Source organism: Saccoglossus kowalevskii, chromosome 9 (assembly GCF_978046115.1).
Source record: "Saccoglossus kowalevskii chromosome 9, keSacKowa6.1, whole genome shotgun sequence".
Classification (NCBI taxonomy): Eukaryota; Metazoa; Hemichordata; class Enteropneusta; family Harrimaniidae; genus Saccoglossus; species Saccoglossus kowalevskii.
The window spans coordinates 18,618,011-18,633,396 of NC_140649.1; the positions used below are offsets into that span (position 1 = coordinate 18,618,011).

A 15,386-nucleotide genomic window follows, 5' to 3' on the forward strand; every position below is an offset into this window, starting at 1 on the left:
CTATGCGCATACGGAATTTCAGAACTATAATTGCAATTTTGAAACAAATTACCCACAATGCAAAATAATCTGATCATTTAATCATTGAATATGTCATTGCATCTTCAAAAATAACAGTTCTAACAGTGTACAACAATAAAATGTTGAGATATAAAGCACAGCACACTTTCTGTCAGCATCCTTTATTTTATGTTTTTGTCATATTACCTCAAACCTTGCAAATAGAAGTGTGCATGGAATCATGTGAAGAAACGGTGTGCATTGTGATAACTGTCATAATGGTGATTGACAGGTCATACTTGTTTTCAACTTTGGAAGGACAGTTGGAATCTACCAGGTGTGTTTGCGATTTACATAACAAAGGGTGTTTACAACTTCGGAAGGAGAATTGGAATCTACCAGGTGTGCTGTTATTAGAATAACAAAAGATGTTAATGATCTACTGAGTTGCCTACGTGACACAGCTGCTAATGCACACTTCCCGAAGCAATCCCCTATTTTAGTGACTTTATTCATTGTATTTTTCTGTGCTTTATTTATTGTATTATGTATTGTATTATTTTTAGAGGTATTAAAGCCAGGAGCTTTAACTCGATATTTTGGTGTACGTGTATTTCATTTCCAGTACTATTGTCTTTCTACCCCATTCTAGCAGTGAAAGAACCCCCTGTCCAGTGTGAGTTCTGTGGGTGGCCCTCTCAACAGCAATAAGCAGGCCTTACACTGTGACACTTTCCTTTAAAAAAAAAATATGTTCAATAAATATTCGTTGATCTGTCTAACAATGTTATCTTCAGTTGGGTCGCGACTTATCAAGGGGCCTCGTGAAAGGGGGGTTTATGAATTGAAAATTGATAAAAAACACATATACACACATAGATTTATTTATAGTACTTTTTCTTTATTGAAAAATAATTAAAACATCAGATTAGGCTTCACCTTGGATCGCCTTTTTCGCTATTTCACTGGTTTCTGGCATTCCTTGCAAGTAATAGAAGGCAGGAGTGCGTTCGTGTTGCCACCTTGGGGTGTCCCCGAGTGACGTGGTGGAAGTAGTATCATGTGATTTTATTGGTCCATTGCTGTGCAAGCGAAACTAGTGTAAAACCTTGGACAACTAATAATAACGTATAACATTTATTTGTATTTTTATCAAAAATGACAAAAATATTCATTAAAATTACAGAATTGAAGATATCATCATGAAATGAACAAATTTAAGAGAGATCTGCCCAAGCTACATATAAATCAAGTATCAAAGCAATAAGAATTATAGTTTTCAAGAAGAAGTTGAAAAAGTAAAAAGACGACACAGACGTCGGCGACGGATAATCACTCATATGATTAGCACTGGCGTATTCGTAAAAAACGTGTATCCCTTTGCTTGGTTGCCTGCTTGGGTTCAAATAAACTCACTAACCTGACCTACTTATGCTGCAACATAGTTGCTGAGCAATGGTGACTGTTGCTGGGCAGACATACTATTTTGCCCTATGTGTAAATAAACTGAGTTGCGTGGTCAGTGAACTAATGAATGTACTAAATTATATCAGCTTACAATATATTAGTCCACGGTGGTCTTTAGACGGCAACAACACCAGCTCTCAAATTGTCTTTATAGAAACTTAAAGCAATTTCCAATCTAATTACGATTGCAGGTCCAACAAATTACAAACAATCAAACTTGAATGAATGAAAGTACAGTACAACAAATTCATGTTATTCAAAAGTCAATAATACGGGTTCTACGCGAGGGAGTGTCCGGGAACGCGCGGACACGCGAGGGAGTGTCCGGGCACGCGCGGAAGCGAACAGGGGGGAATACCTAACGCGCGGGGCAGCGGTAGCCATCCTTGTAACTGTATAATATTCGTTGATGCTCAAAATTTGAACCAGAGTGGCGAATTCGAGCAGCTGTCCACACTTTTTATGATCGACGCCCGGGCATTCCAGCGAGTCGAGTCCGCCATGTTGTTTACTAATTTTGGTTAGCGTTTAACAATAGGACAATACCATTCGATCTATGGGGGTGACAGTCCTACGAATGTGCCGACATTGTCGAAGGACAAGTTTGTGCAAGTGTGGCGAGACTCCCGTAGTTACCACAGGGGCTTGTCGACTGAGCGCGAAAGCCCCTTGGCGAGAACGAAGTTCGAGAAGGGAGGACACTCTACCACCAGAGTGACGTCATAGCTTTACAATTATTCGAATTTAAACAGTAATCAATCATTTACCTTAGAAAAAACAACACAAAAACTGAATACAGTTAAGTGCTAATCTATTCAAACCACCATCACGATCAAATTCGGCAAATTAGCGACAAAATACACGTTTTCCCGAGTCTGAATGACTACCGCTGTATGTCAATTGCCGGCCGCAGCCATCTCAAATGCATGCTTGGTCTTGATTGGCTAATAATGTGGGCGTGTCTAAGACCGCTTATTTCAAAATTCCGTGTACTATGGCTGCCAGCACTATGGAGTCGGTGAATTCTGGCAAGTTTCCATTGGTTTCTTGGTGAGCAAACGGTACATTTTTATGTAGAATTGACACCTTTATTCTTGTTATCAATTTAGTTTTGCCCGTGCCTGCTTGGCCTAAAATAAGAAGGTTGTGGCCCTCATTTACTGCGGTCACAATGTTTTCCTCTACAGTTGCCATGTTGTTTAAAATCAACAGTGAGTTAAGGAGTCTTTCACACACCCACTTTATTAACCAATTAGAAACAACCCAACAATGACTGACGTACAGCGGTAGTCATTCAGACTCGGGAAAACGTGTATTTTGTCGCTAATTTGCCGAATTTGATTGTGATGGTGGTTTGAATAGATTAGCACTTAACTGTATTCAGTTTTTGTGTTGTTTTTTCTAAGGTAAATGATTGATTACTGTTTAAATTCGAATAATTGTAAAGCTATGACGTCACTCTGGTGGTAGAGTGTCCTCCCTTCTCGAACTTCGTTCTCGCCAAGGGGCTTTCGCGCTCAGTCGACAAGCCCCTGTGGTAGTTACGCGGAAATTATTTACCTCATGTAAAAAAGCATCGTTTCTCATTGTTGTGCTATATTGTATCGTATCATGGATCTAGGTAGTCCTGCGTACAGTCTATGGAGGTACGCCGGGCTGTGGTGGGGTCATCTGTCAACCAAACGCGCACACACAGCACTGTATGCAGAGCTAGCATCCAAGAGCTTCGTGGTCGTGTAGTCAAAATAATGTTACAATGTGACAAGTCATTGTCAATGACACGTCCCCGTTCCGTTCATATTTGAGTGACATATACATTCAAAGCAGATCATGACCGAAATGCACCTGCATATGTACAACACATTGTGCTAAATCTGAACAAAATCCATCCATGCATGACTGAGATCCGGTTCTGGAATTGTGAGAATACGTGATTTTGATGCATTTTCGGCCTTAAAATGGCCATCATTCCGCTATTGTTAAGCAGATCATGAAACAAATGCACATATCTATTTGTGACATGATGTACCATGTGTGTGTGAAGTTTGAACTTGATCAATCCAGACATGTCTTGGATACGGATCCAGAACTGAATTCTTTAACAAAATGGCCGCCAGTCGGCCATTTCGAACTTGATCCGGAAAAAAAAGACGTGCATCAAGGTCCTATTATGTTTAATGTATGTACCAAATTTGAACAAAATCCATCCATGCATGACTGAGATCCGGTTCTGGAATTGTGAAAATACGTGATTTTGATGCATTTTCGGCCTTAAAATGGCCATCATTCCGCTATTGTTAAGCAGATCATGAAACAAATGCACATATCTATTTGTGACATGATGTACCATGTGTGTGTGAAGTTTGAACTTGATCAATCCAGACATGTCTTGGATACGGATCCAGAACTGAATTCTTTAACAAAATGGCCGCCAGTCGGCCATTTCGAACTTGATCCGAAAAAAAAGACGTGCATCAAGGTCCTATTATGTTTAATGTATGTACCAAATTTGAACAAAATCCATCCATGCATAACTGAGATACGGGTCCGGAATGGTGAAAATGTGCGATTTCAATGCATTTTCGGCCTTAAAGCGGCCCCCATTTGGCTATCGTTAATGAGATCATGAAACAAATGCACATACATATTTGTGACATGATGTACCTTGTGTGTGTGAAGTTTGAACTTGATCAATCCAGACATGTCTCGGATACGGATCCAGAACTGAATTCTTTAAAACAAAATGGCCGCCAGTCGGCTATTTCGAATTTGATCCGGAAAAAAAAATGACGTGCATCAAGGTCCTATTATGTTTAATGTATGTACCAAATTTGAATGAAATCCGTCCATGCATAACTGAGATCTGGGTCCGGAATGGTGAAAATGTGCGATTTCAATGCATTTTCGGCCTTAAAGCGGCCCCCATTTGGCTATCGTTAATGAGATCATGAAACAAATGCACATACATATTTGTGACATGATGTACCTTGTGTGTGTGAAGTTTGAACTTGATCAATCCAGACATGTCTCAGATACGGATCCAGAACTGAATTCTTTAAAACAAAATGGCCGCTAGTCGGCTATTTCGAACTTGATCCGAAAAAAAAAATGACGTGCATCAAGGTCCTATTATGTTTAATGTATGTACCAAATTTGAATGAAATCCGTCCATGCATAACTGAGATCCGGGTCCGGAATGGTGAAAATGTGCGATTTCAATGCATTTTCGGCCTTAAAGTGGCCGCCATTTGGCTATCGTTAATGAGATCATGAAACAAATGCACATACATATTTGTGACATGATGTACCTTGTGTGTGTGAAGTTTGAACTCGATCAATCCAAGCATGTCTCAGATACAGATCCAGAACTGAATTCTTTAAAACAAAATGGCCGCCAGTCGGCCATTTCGAACCCGATCCAAAAAAAAAAATGACGTGCATCAAGGTCCTATTATGTTTAATGTATGTACCAAATTTGAACAAAATCCGTCCATGCATAACTGAGATCCGGGTCCGGAATGGTGAAAATGTGCGATTTTGATGCATTTTCGGCCTTAAAATGGCCGCTATTCGGCTATCGTTAATCGGATCATGAAAAAAATGCATGTGCATATGTCCCATATAATGTGTGATGTATGAGTGAAGTTTGAACTTAATCGGTCCATGCATGTTCGAGATACAGGTGATCACGGACGCACGGACGCACGGACGCACACAGGGCAAAACATAAGTCCCCGTTTTCGGACTGCGTCCGAACGGGGACTAAAAACAGACAACCACTCAGCCATAATACGTATCGAGACAAAACATAATTTGTCGATAATCGAGTGTTGCCAGAAAAAGTGAGATTGTTGCAAAATGTAACAAATCGTTTTCAAAACAGTGCCGCTAAGAAAGTATCGCTATATTGCAACGTTCAGTAAGACTTGAATCTTGTTTGCGCCCACTGTAAAACATGTATAGTAAACATCCCACCGTTTTAGAAAATAGTTTTATTCAAAATATGTACAAGTAAACTAAAACGAAAATTAAAACACATAACATAAAATAGTTGTATTCAAAATTAGTCTTGTATATGCTACTGAAGAACAAGTCAACTAAAACGAAAATTAAAACATGTATAGTAAATAGACAGACTCCCGCCTTTGTGGAAAATATTTTTATTCAAAATTATTCAAAGTACAAGTCAACTAAAACGAAAATTAAAACATGTATAGTAAATAGACAGACACAGGATACGACAGCAATAAAATTATATTCTACGTCGACGGTAAAGTCTGCGTGACTTGCGCGTTTTGATTATAAACAAAATATATTCTGGCTAACGAAATTGACAATGCTATGATAAATGTGTTTTTCGTTGTCGCTATAATGCAGAATCAGAACTCCAAGTTAAAATATTAACGGGGAAGTACAATTGCGCATGCCTCCCATTAGTCCCAAAGAACGGCATTATCACGTCGGTATGTTCACGGTTTTAGTAACCGTGGTATGTTCAATGGTCCACACTGAATACAATGGCATAACACTAATAGTTTTGAGAAAAAAAACATTAACATGTCGGCAAGTTCAATCGTCCACACCGAAGACAATGTCATAACTCTGTAATAGTTCTGAAAATAAGGCGTTATCATGTCGGCAAGTTAAATTGTTCAAACTAAAAGCAACGTCATACATAGCCCTGCGTACGGGTTTGGAAATGATCAATCACGGGGCGTGTATACAGAAAACTACTGGTATGTAGCTCGCCAACTGGGCTTAGGATCTCTCCATCGCGTCAAGTGGTCATTCATTCGCAAACGTGAATTCGTACAGCGGGCGATGAACTGAACTTGACCTTTCGATGTGTCGCTTCCAAGGCGTTGTGATACTCTCTTTATTACCAAACGCTTCATAACCAAACGCTTCAGCGTGGTATTAAGATTTTGTTTTCAGGCTTGGGTGGTACCAAGGTGGAAAATGGTTGCACATGTGGGGGGTAATTCCTGGAATTGCAATAGAGAGGGTTCAGGCCGAAATACATATATATAGTGTTTTCATGTTTCGTCTGATATTTCTGTGGTATTCTGCTGCTGTAAATAATGCAAGATTTGTTCCGAAATTCAGTGTGTTGTATGCACTCCAGGGTTATTCGTTTTTTGCTCAAAACACCCCTATTTTTTAATGGCAGAGTCGAATAGTTTCACTCCCACTGGGAAATCTGCATTGTTACTTGAATGAGAGCTAACTAAACACATTTTCCAGACCGGCGAAAGTGTATGCAACAGCCAATTTTAACAGCCTGTCACGTGATTTTAGTCTGAATCAGAATGTCAACATCAAAAGAGGCTAATCCATTTACGCAGGTATAACTGGGAATAGAATATGTGAGGGACTGTATCAACAGAGATGTGTATAATGAAAAGTAACATCTATCCTTCTTTTGCATCGCTGAGCATTTCTGTTTTAGTATACTGGTTTGAAAATGTTGAATTTGCATGATTTGCAATGTGTTTTTTACTGAAACTCCCCTATTGATCGAATCCCGGGTTTGAAAGAGAACGGCACACCACGTGATTCGTTTGAATACAATGGTGAAGGCACGCAAGCATGACTTACGTTGTCAGCAGTAGTCGCTGAGCTTCACGCTACAACTTCACTTGTGATGTTGCTTGTTAGCCGTGGATTGAATTAATCTTGATTACCAGTTAAAATGTTGCTTATTTGGCGTTGGTGATCTTTATTTGGAACTGGGTAACATCGCCAGCAGAAACCTCCTGGGATTTTGATGTTGATGGTTGCGCCTCCATGGCAATCGCTAATTTTACTGCGGGTGGATCTTCCAAGAGCCCTTCGGGGTTTATAAAACTCATTCAACATACATAAAGTTCTCTCAATCGTAGTAGTCCATGTGATGTACACCTAATATGCCAAACATGTTGCTGAACGATTTTGCCAATGAAAACAAGCCGGTTGGCGATCCACTCCACTAAAAAAAAACTAGCAATATGTTTTCGGCTGTTGCCATGGTAGGACATGAACGTGAAGCTAACGTCGGTTTATAACTAAAACCGGGCACCGTATACAAAGTTCGCAAAAAAACATTCAGTCCTTAGAAGTCATTTTATTTTATTGCTAGGACGTATGCTGTTGTTAGGGATTGGTCAGTTACTTCGGCCTGGGGTGGATCAGTAGGGGGGTTACCCTGTTTTTGATTTTGCGAATGGGGGGGGGGGTCACCCTGTTTTCCACAATTCACACACGCGCTTATGCATATATTTTTTTAAATTTTATTTCAGAACAATAGATTAAAAAGTTAATCGTACAAATGTGTTCTTAATAATAACTATTACCCATATTGCCTATAAATTTGTTGATGCAAAAAATGTTATAGGCTAAATATTTTGGGGTTGAAGTTGACAAATAACTAACAGATTATGCAATGCGGCAGAGCCCCATGCAATTATACAGTTAAGTTTTGAACACATCCCAAGTCCATGTGATATCAGATTATTTTATTTAAAGTCTGAAGTCACCATTGTATAAGATATTTACTGGATTTATCCAATTGTAGCTGGAGACGGAAAAACACAGCAATTAGTACAAAGAGCAGTGACAGTTTTTGTTCAGCAAATCAAAAAAGTTAAATGGATTCATGTATATAAATAAATAGTTTTTTTGTTTTTTTAACTTTTAAATATGCATATTTTGCTCTGTAAAATACCAAAATCCAACACAAATTTATACAAAAATCAAAGTGTCCTTTGTTTTCATAAGCACAGACTGTGCTTCAGGTGCAAAGCTTTCCTGGTCTATAAGATATGAAAGATATATTAAATCCAAATTAGTTTTCAAACCGCCTAGATTCAAATCCTCTTTTCCTATCTTATAAGGGCGTTTATCATACATTTTGTAATCATGTCAGAGCCAAAACTGTTAATGTTTCTTTGTTTTTCGGGGGGGGTCAGCATGTTTTAAAATATAATGTTAGGGGGTCGCCCACTTTTTTTTGTTGATAGGGGTGGGTCAACTGAGACTTACAGCTGACAAAATGGAATCTGCCGACACCCCCCCCAGGCCAGAGTAACTGAACAATCCCTTAAATTTATTATTTCCAACCGATAATATTTTCTAGATTGCAGGCAGCATTTACAGTTCATTCAAAGTTCAAAGTTGCGTCGGGATTACGTTGATACAGTGTAACAATGTCGGCGTCGGTGATCTCTTACCGGTGTGCAACGTAGCCAAAATGAAAGGCATGAATACAAGACTAGTGGGAGGTAATAAATTTGGGGTCGAAAGTATACAAAAACAGTTTTTGGCTGTTGCCATGGTAGCTGTGGACCAGGATTGTTTTGCCAATTAGTGACGGTACGACCTGCCTGTCAATTATAAACAAAATTAGCCAAGCCAAAAAAAACCTCAGTAAATTGTTGCCCACACTCAAGCGGATTAGAATGAGCTACGTCCATGCTTTTTAATCATAGAAATGTAGGGTGTGATACATTTGACATGAAGGTATTAAAAAATTCAGTTGTTGGCTGTTTCCATGGAAACGGTGGTCAGAATTTGTTTTCAGATTTTACCAATAGTAACTTTGTGCCCACACTCAAGCTGAGCAAAATGAGCTATGTCTGAGGTGTAGTATCCAAAATTTGTAGGAGATACATTTCCTGATAACTAGGGTGAAGGTGTGACCTACCTGCTAAGTTTGAGCGAAATCGGCCAAGCCAAACAAATCACAGAAGAATTAATACGTGAAAACACTAGAAATCACACACAGATACACAAAACTAAAGTGATTTTAAGGGCAATCCAAGTGGAGCGAATCGCCAATACCATGTTCATTTGCATATTGACCGTGAAAATACCAAAAACATCATTGCATGGGTGATATGCAAATTAGTTTTAGTCAAAATAAGTTACTGCTTAGAAGTACCATTACTGTTGTTCAAATTTCATTTCACTCGGCAAATATATTCATGTACCCAAACGTAAAGTATCGTACTTCTAAATATTGTTTATTTCTGCTATGTTTCGAAAAACGCTACTCTTGAACGGACTACTTTATTCGCTCTCAGACCTCATTTGCATATGGGGTGTGGAAGTACCGATTTTGATTTCAGGGACGAATCAAAATAAACTGCAGTATATATGTGGAATACTTCCTTTCACTGTGAACATTTTTCCGCTAAAATAAATTCCAGTGAAAATGCCATTTCCCTCATACTCTATTGAGACTTGACACAGCACAGTGAAAATTTGATTCACACCGTATGCTTGAAAACTTTTCATCGAAAATAAATTAAGTGAAATTCTGTGTGATTTCATGAGAGTTGAAAATGAAAAAATTATATAACACCCAACCCTACCACTCCATACACAATGTAACCACACCTCAAAAACATCCTTTCACCAGTGTATTCTATTTGAATTCAGGAGAAATTTAAATAAACAAATTATATGACAACGAACTTAATTATAATTTCAACCTCTAGTTCAGCACTGATTAAATAAACTACCTCGTCTTTATGCCAACTTGAAGTTATTCAATGCCTACACCAGTGACTTCAAAATCTATGTTTCAATTCCAGGAATTTCACTTGCTATTAATTGTATGGGAGTGCCAGTCTTTTATTTTCTATTGTAATGTCAATTTCTTGTGATTACTCAGAAAATGAAAATGAAGCTGTAACCACAGACCACAGTGCTGCAACTAAATCCTGGTATAAGCACCGGTTAGGCAGTCTTGAACTATGCATGTGAAGCCAGCTGAGAGGTATTTCCAATCCTATAGATTTCTCATTGTTTGGTAACTATTTGCTGCAAATGCAACAAAAATCAATATAAAAATATTACCCACACATCATTCTAGTACAGGTTACTTGTTACTTGTGGGTGTGGCTGCCGCCCTCTATTGGCAGATTTGAAATGTTCTTTCTTAGAATGTTGGAAGAGCCTCGCGAAACAAACAGATCGAATAGCTTCACCTTCGCGGTAGTGTGCCATTACGCATAAAAAATAGTTCTTTTTGTTTCATGAATTTTATGCATTTGTAGACTCCTTGTTGTGTTTGGGGTCTTTTATTGATAGTATTAATTATTTTGTGTTGTATTTTGAATACTTTTACTCATTACTTATTTGATCTTTCTAAGTGACTTGCCCTATTGTATCCATTCGCCTTTTTGCCGTTTGTTGATACATACTAGACACGAAAGCTGTTTTCTGTTATGTCACTGTGAATTTCGGATACTTTCGATTATCCCAAGGCTTTACAGGTCGCCAATGAGTTTTTACGGAGCTTAAGATTGTGAATACGATGTTCATGAATGTGCTTGGTTTTACATTACGAATCGTTCGCTGTATAGTGTTAAGCAGACCTGCACTGTTGCGTGAATAAATCACATCTCCAGTATACGAAACTCTTGTAGACTTGTCACTTTAAAGTAAAGCTCTTGGTGATACAGTAAAAACTCAGATCTTTGTGTCGTGTCTCCAAGCTGTGTTGAAGACGTTTGATGCCTTTCCAGGAAACCCCACTGTAGTTATTCACTGGTGCTGTGCATTACTGCTGTTCAAGTCAACAATAAGCTGAAGTTGTCAAGAGCAGATGAATTCAAGACCGATGTTGAAAAGCTGGTAACTGCCTGAACATTCCATAAAGGACATACATACAATAGCTGACAGTTTTGTGCGAAAAACATTTAAGGTAGCGAGACTATTATTTGTGTTGAAAATTACAATTTTCACATTTATTTACTAATTGATGAAATGCACTATAAACTTTCATCTGATAAAGTCAACATAACCTAGAATGTCATGTAAGTTGGTTAAAATGTAGATTTTCTGAAGGGAAGCAAAGCAGCTTAAGTAGTGTTTTACAAAATCAACAACACAGGTTTAATCTGTGTGCCTATAAGTTTCAAAGATTAACTCAAGACAAAGCAATGTTAGGATGTGTTATCAGTAGCTATCTGACACACAATGAGTGTTTCCAAACATTTGAGTGGTTTGTCTCCGCCCCTGTTTATTTCACAGATTAGCATTTGCATATGAATGTGTCAGACACAAGGTCACACAGCCACTGAAAAAAAATCATTGATTTTGGTGTTTTCATCTGCCGATTTTATCGAATTATAGCTACCCCATTCCTTTATTTTTCGGTTTCCAATAGCCTTATACATTTGAATGCCCCTACAACATGTTAAAACAGACCTTGATGTGAAAACAAATCACTTGTGCCGATAAACAAGCTTGAAAATCTTTGCTGTGACTTCATCAACGATTTCTAGGAGTTTATGTTTTTCAAAATACTAGGTCTTTAACAAAAAATAACGTATACTTATTGTCGTCGGATTAACACCAAATTTTCACAGCTCTAAGGTTACAATGAGAGGAACTTGAATGTGTCCAGACAAACTATTGCATGGATTATTTACCAATGTGTTGTGGTTTGAGTTGGGGGCAATGCGACTAAAGCAGAAATTAAAATTCAGGACACTACTTTTCAAAACGCGTTGCTTGAATAAAACTGACCAGACACATTCAATTTACCAGACTATTGAACAACTAGGAAAATTGAAAAAAAAACTTCTTATCACCAGCATAAAGGCGTAATTATTTTTTTTACAAAAAAAGTAATTTTTAACTTTTGATTAAGTAACGCAGCGTAGAATGCAGAAAGGGACATGGCAAACACGCCTTTGTAAAGCTTGAAGTCTGGCGATTCTAAAAATATATATTTTCCTGGGTCTATTTGTAGTCATTTGGTCACAATTAGAAGATGAAAACAAGCATGCAAATAATAGTCCCGCTACCTTAATTCGAACACTATATAATCCATACTGATTGAATTTATATTTGATATTTTATTTATTTGTTTGCATGCTTTTTAATGGTTGCTGTATGTACGGTTACATTTGTGCACATATTGAACCTCCCAATAATTTATCCTAATTTTGTCACAGTGGCATAATTTTTCACACATGTATTTACTGCTGTCATAGTCCCTGCTGCACAACTATGAGTCTGCATAGTTTAATCTTGTAGTTTTTTCACATTGTTTAGATTTACCTGTTTGTGGTTGTGAGACTTTCTCTGAGCTTATTGACACGGCCATTTTTTATAAGAGTGTAGGTAGTTTTACACACTCCTTCCATTTTCATTTGTGACAATCACAAAAACATTGACGTGTGTTATCGTGACTATGGATTGTGATACAGCGCCCTCAACGTTAGATATTGAAGGTAAGCGAGAAGAGGCAGTGTTGGTTGGTACAGATCAGGTTAATAGTAAAGGTAAGACTGAATCTGAGTCTTTATTAAGTTTACGTAGATCAGAGAGAGTGCCTAAGCTCACTGAGAAGGCAAGAGAAGGTAAGTTACAAGATCTTGAAAATTTATTTTGGCAAACTCATGATCGTCTGTTGTCGCGTGTTCCGCATCATGAGCGATTGATGGATGAATCAATTGAATCGCTCAACACACTGATTGACGTGATAGAGGAAGAGCGCAATAAAATTATTAAATTACATAATCAAATTAGAGATCTGTCAAGCACTCCACGAAAATATATTTTGATGGCCATTGATCGAGTAAATGCCTATGTGGATCAGACAGTTCTTCGTGCACAACGTGTAATAAAACGGGCTGAAATTTCGAGTATGGTGTCCATTGGTTCTCTGTGGTCATCTAGTTCTAAATCAGTCATTTCACATTGCTCATGGTCTTCTAAGCACTCAAAAGAAACAAATTCATCATCATTACGCAGGGCTTCCGCTGTTAAATCAGCTGCCCTTCAAGCTGAGTTGGAAGCCAGAGAAGAAGAGGCTATTCAAGAGGAGGAGTTAAAGGTACTAGAGCTTGAGGAGAGTAAGCAAAGGGTTGCAGCTGAAGCAGAAATGCAGCGCAGGTTAAGAGAGCTCGATAGACAAAAAGTAGTAAGAGAGCTTCGTATTGAAAAGGCTAAGTTAGTTGTATATGAAAGGGAAGATTTATTTGAAAATTTTCCAGTTAAAAGAGAACCCAAGTTAGTGCCACCTGCAATGATAGATACACATAGCCCTCCTAAAGTTGAACAATCAAATAATGATAGACACAAATGCCAACCAGTATTATCTCAGGAGTATTGCCCAACTACAGCGCAGAATGACCTTAGAGCACTGACTGAGAGCTTGAAAGCGTCAGTGTCACTGAGTCGACTACCAGCACCAGAACCGTTGGTATTCACAGGAGACCCATTAGCATATTCAGATTGGATTACTTCATTTTCTACTTTAATCAAATCACGTGGTATCCCGCCTGTTGAGAGGATTCATTACCTGAAAAGGTACTTAGGTGGCTCTGCCAGAGAAGCGGTAGAGGGATGCTTTCTACTCAGAAGTGAAAGTGCATATGATGAAGCCAAAGCCACTCTTGAAGAAAGATATGGAAATTCTTTCACATTGACTGAGGCCTTCAGAGATAAGATTGACTCATGGCCAAAGATTTCTTGCAAAGATTCCAAAGCCTTGCGACGGTTTGCTGACTTTCTAAAGCAGTGTCTCATAGCCATGAGAGTCACAACAGGTATGGAAGTGTTAAATGATGTTCGAGAAAATAGAAAAATGCTTCAGAAACTACCAGATTGGCTTATAAATAGATGGAGTCGTATTGTTGCAAAGACAAAGTAATGCACAGGTATATACCCCTCATTTAAATCATTTGTTTCTTTCCTGCAGGAGGAAGCGGAAATTGCATGTGACCCGTGCACTTCTGTGGAATCTCTGAAATCTACCCTTCAGAAAGACAGAGATACATCTCAACGCTACACACCCAGAAACGGCAGGCCTGGAGGTCGCACTCTATCAACCATAGCAAAGCCAGAAAAAGATGACCAGTCCTGTATTTTCTGTAAGAAGGGTGGACATAGTATTCAAGAATGCTATACTTTTACAGCTAAGACCATGTCAGAGAAACAAGATTTCATCAAAAAGGGTGGTTATTGTTTTGGTTGTCTGCATTCTGGTTATGCGTCTAGGAAATGTCCAAATCGAAGTATATGCAAGAAGTGCAGTAAGAGACATCCCACTAGCTTGCATAGTGAAGAAAGAATAAACATAACCAAAGTACCAAGATCATCTCACAGTGAAACTACGGAACCCAACAGAACAATAGATCAAGATCTCAAAGAAAGGACCAATATACATGTGAAAGATGCTGGTTGTCATGGCATAGTTCGCAGGCGTGACAAATCACTTTCATCCATGATTGTGCCTGTATGGATCTCCAGCAAAGAAGATCCTAGTGAAGAGATGTTAGTATATGCACTACTTGATACACAGTCTGATACTACATTTGTATTGAATCATGCTGCAGAGCAGCTCAAAACAAAGTCAGATCCAGTTAGTCTTCGTTTAACAACCATGACTTCAAGTGATCGTGTTATTCCCTGCAGAAAGTATCCCAATCTCAGTGTTCATGGATTTGATTCTGATGTAATGGTTACACTACCAACTGCATACTCGTTAGAGTACATTCCAGTCAACAAATCGCATATACCAACTCCTGAGATTACAGAAAAATGGCCTCATCTCCACCAAATCGCTCATAGGATACATCCCATACAGAAGTGTGAAGTAGGTCTATTAATCGGTTATAATTGTCCCCAAGCCATTGCACCTCGTAACTGCATCACAGGAGTGGGAAATCAACCATTCGCCATAGAAACAGACCTGGGATGGAGCATTGTTGGGCAGATGACACAGGCAGAAGAGAGTGAAAATATTTTCGGTGTTTCACATAGAATACTTACCAAGGTAATACCAGACAACTTGGTACTCAGCATTAATGGTACTGGGGATGCACATAACTCTTATGAAAAGCAGTATACACCATCAGAGATTTGCTATGCTTTCAAGACTTCAACAAAAGAACAGATTGTCAGTCCTTTGGATGTAGTGA

The 15,386-nt window shown here is 38.5% G+C and overlaps 1 protein-coding gene across 2 annotated transcripts in view; it reads right to left on the bottom strand.

The window, feature by feature from the left end:
• The window catches only part of LOC100377048 (adenosine deaminase-like), a 43,043-nt gene that overhangs the window by 13,508 nt on the left and 14,149 nt on the right, over positions 1–15,386 (bottom strand). Inside the window, exon 1 of one of the 2 annotated variants that reach the window (XM_085503262.1) lies at positions 2,235–2,446. The exons of the other annotated variant lie outside the window; for it this stretch is intronic. The gene's annotated coding sequence lies outside the window, so the exon portion shown is untranslated. Of the gene's footprint in view, positions 1–2,234; positions 2,447–15,386 lie in introns of those variants that run through there. 2 annotated transcript variants of the gene reach the window in all.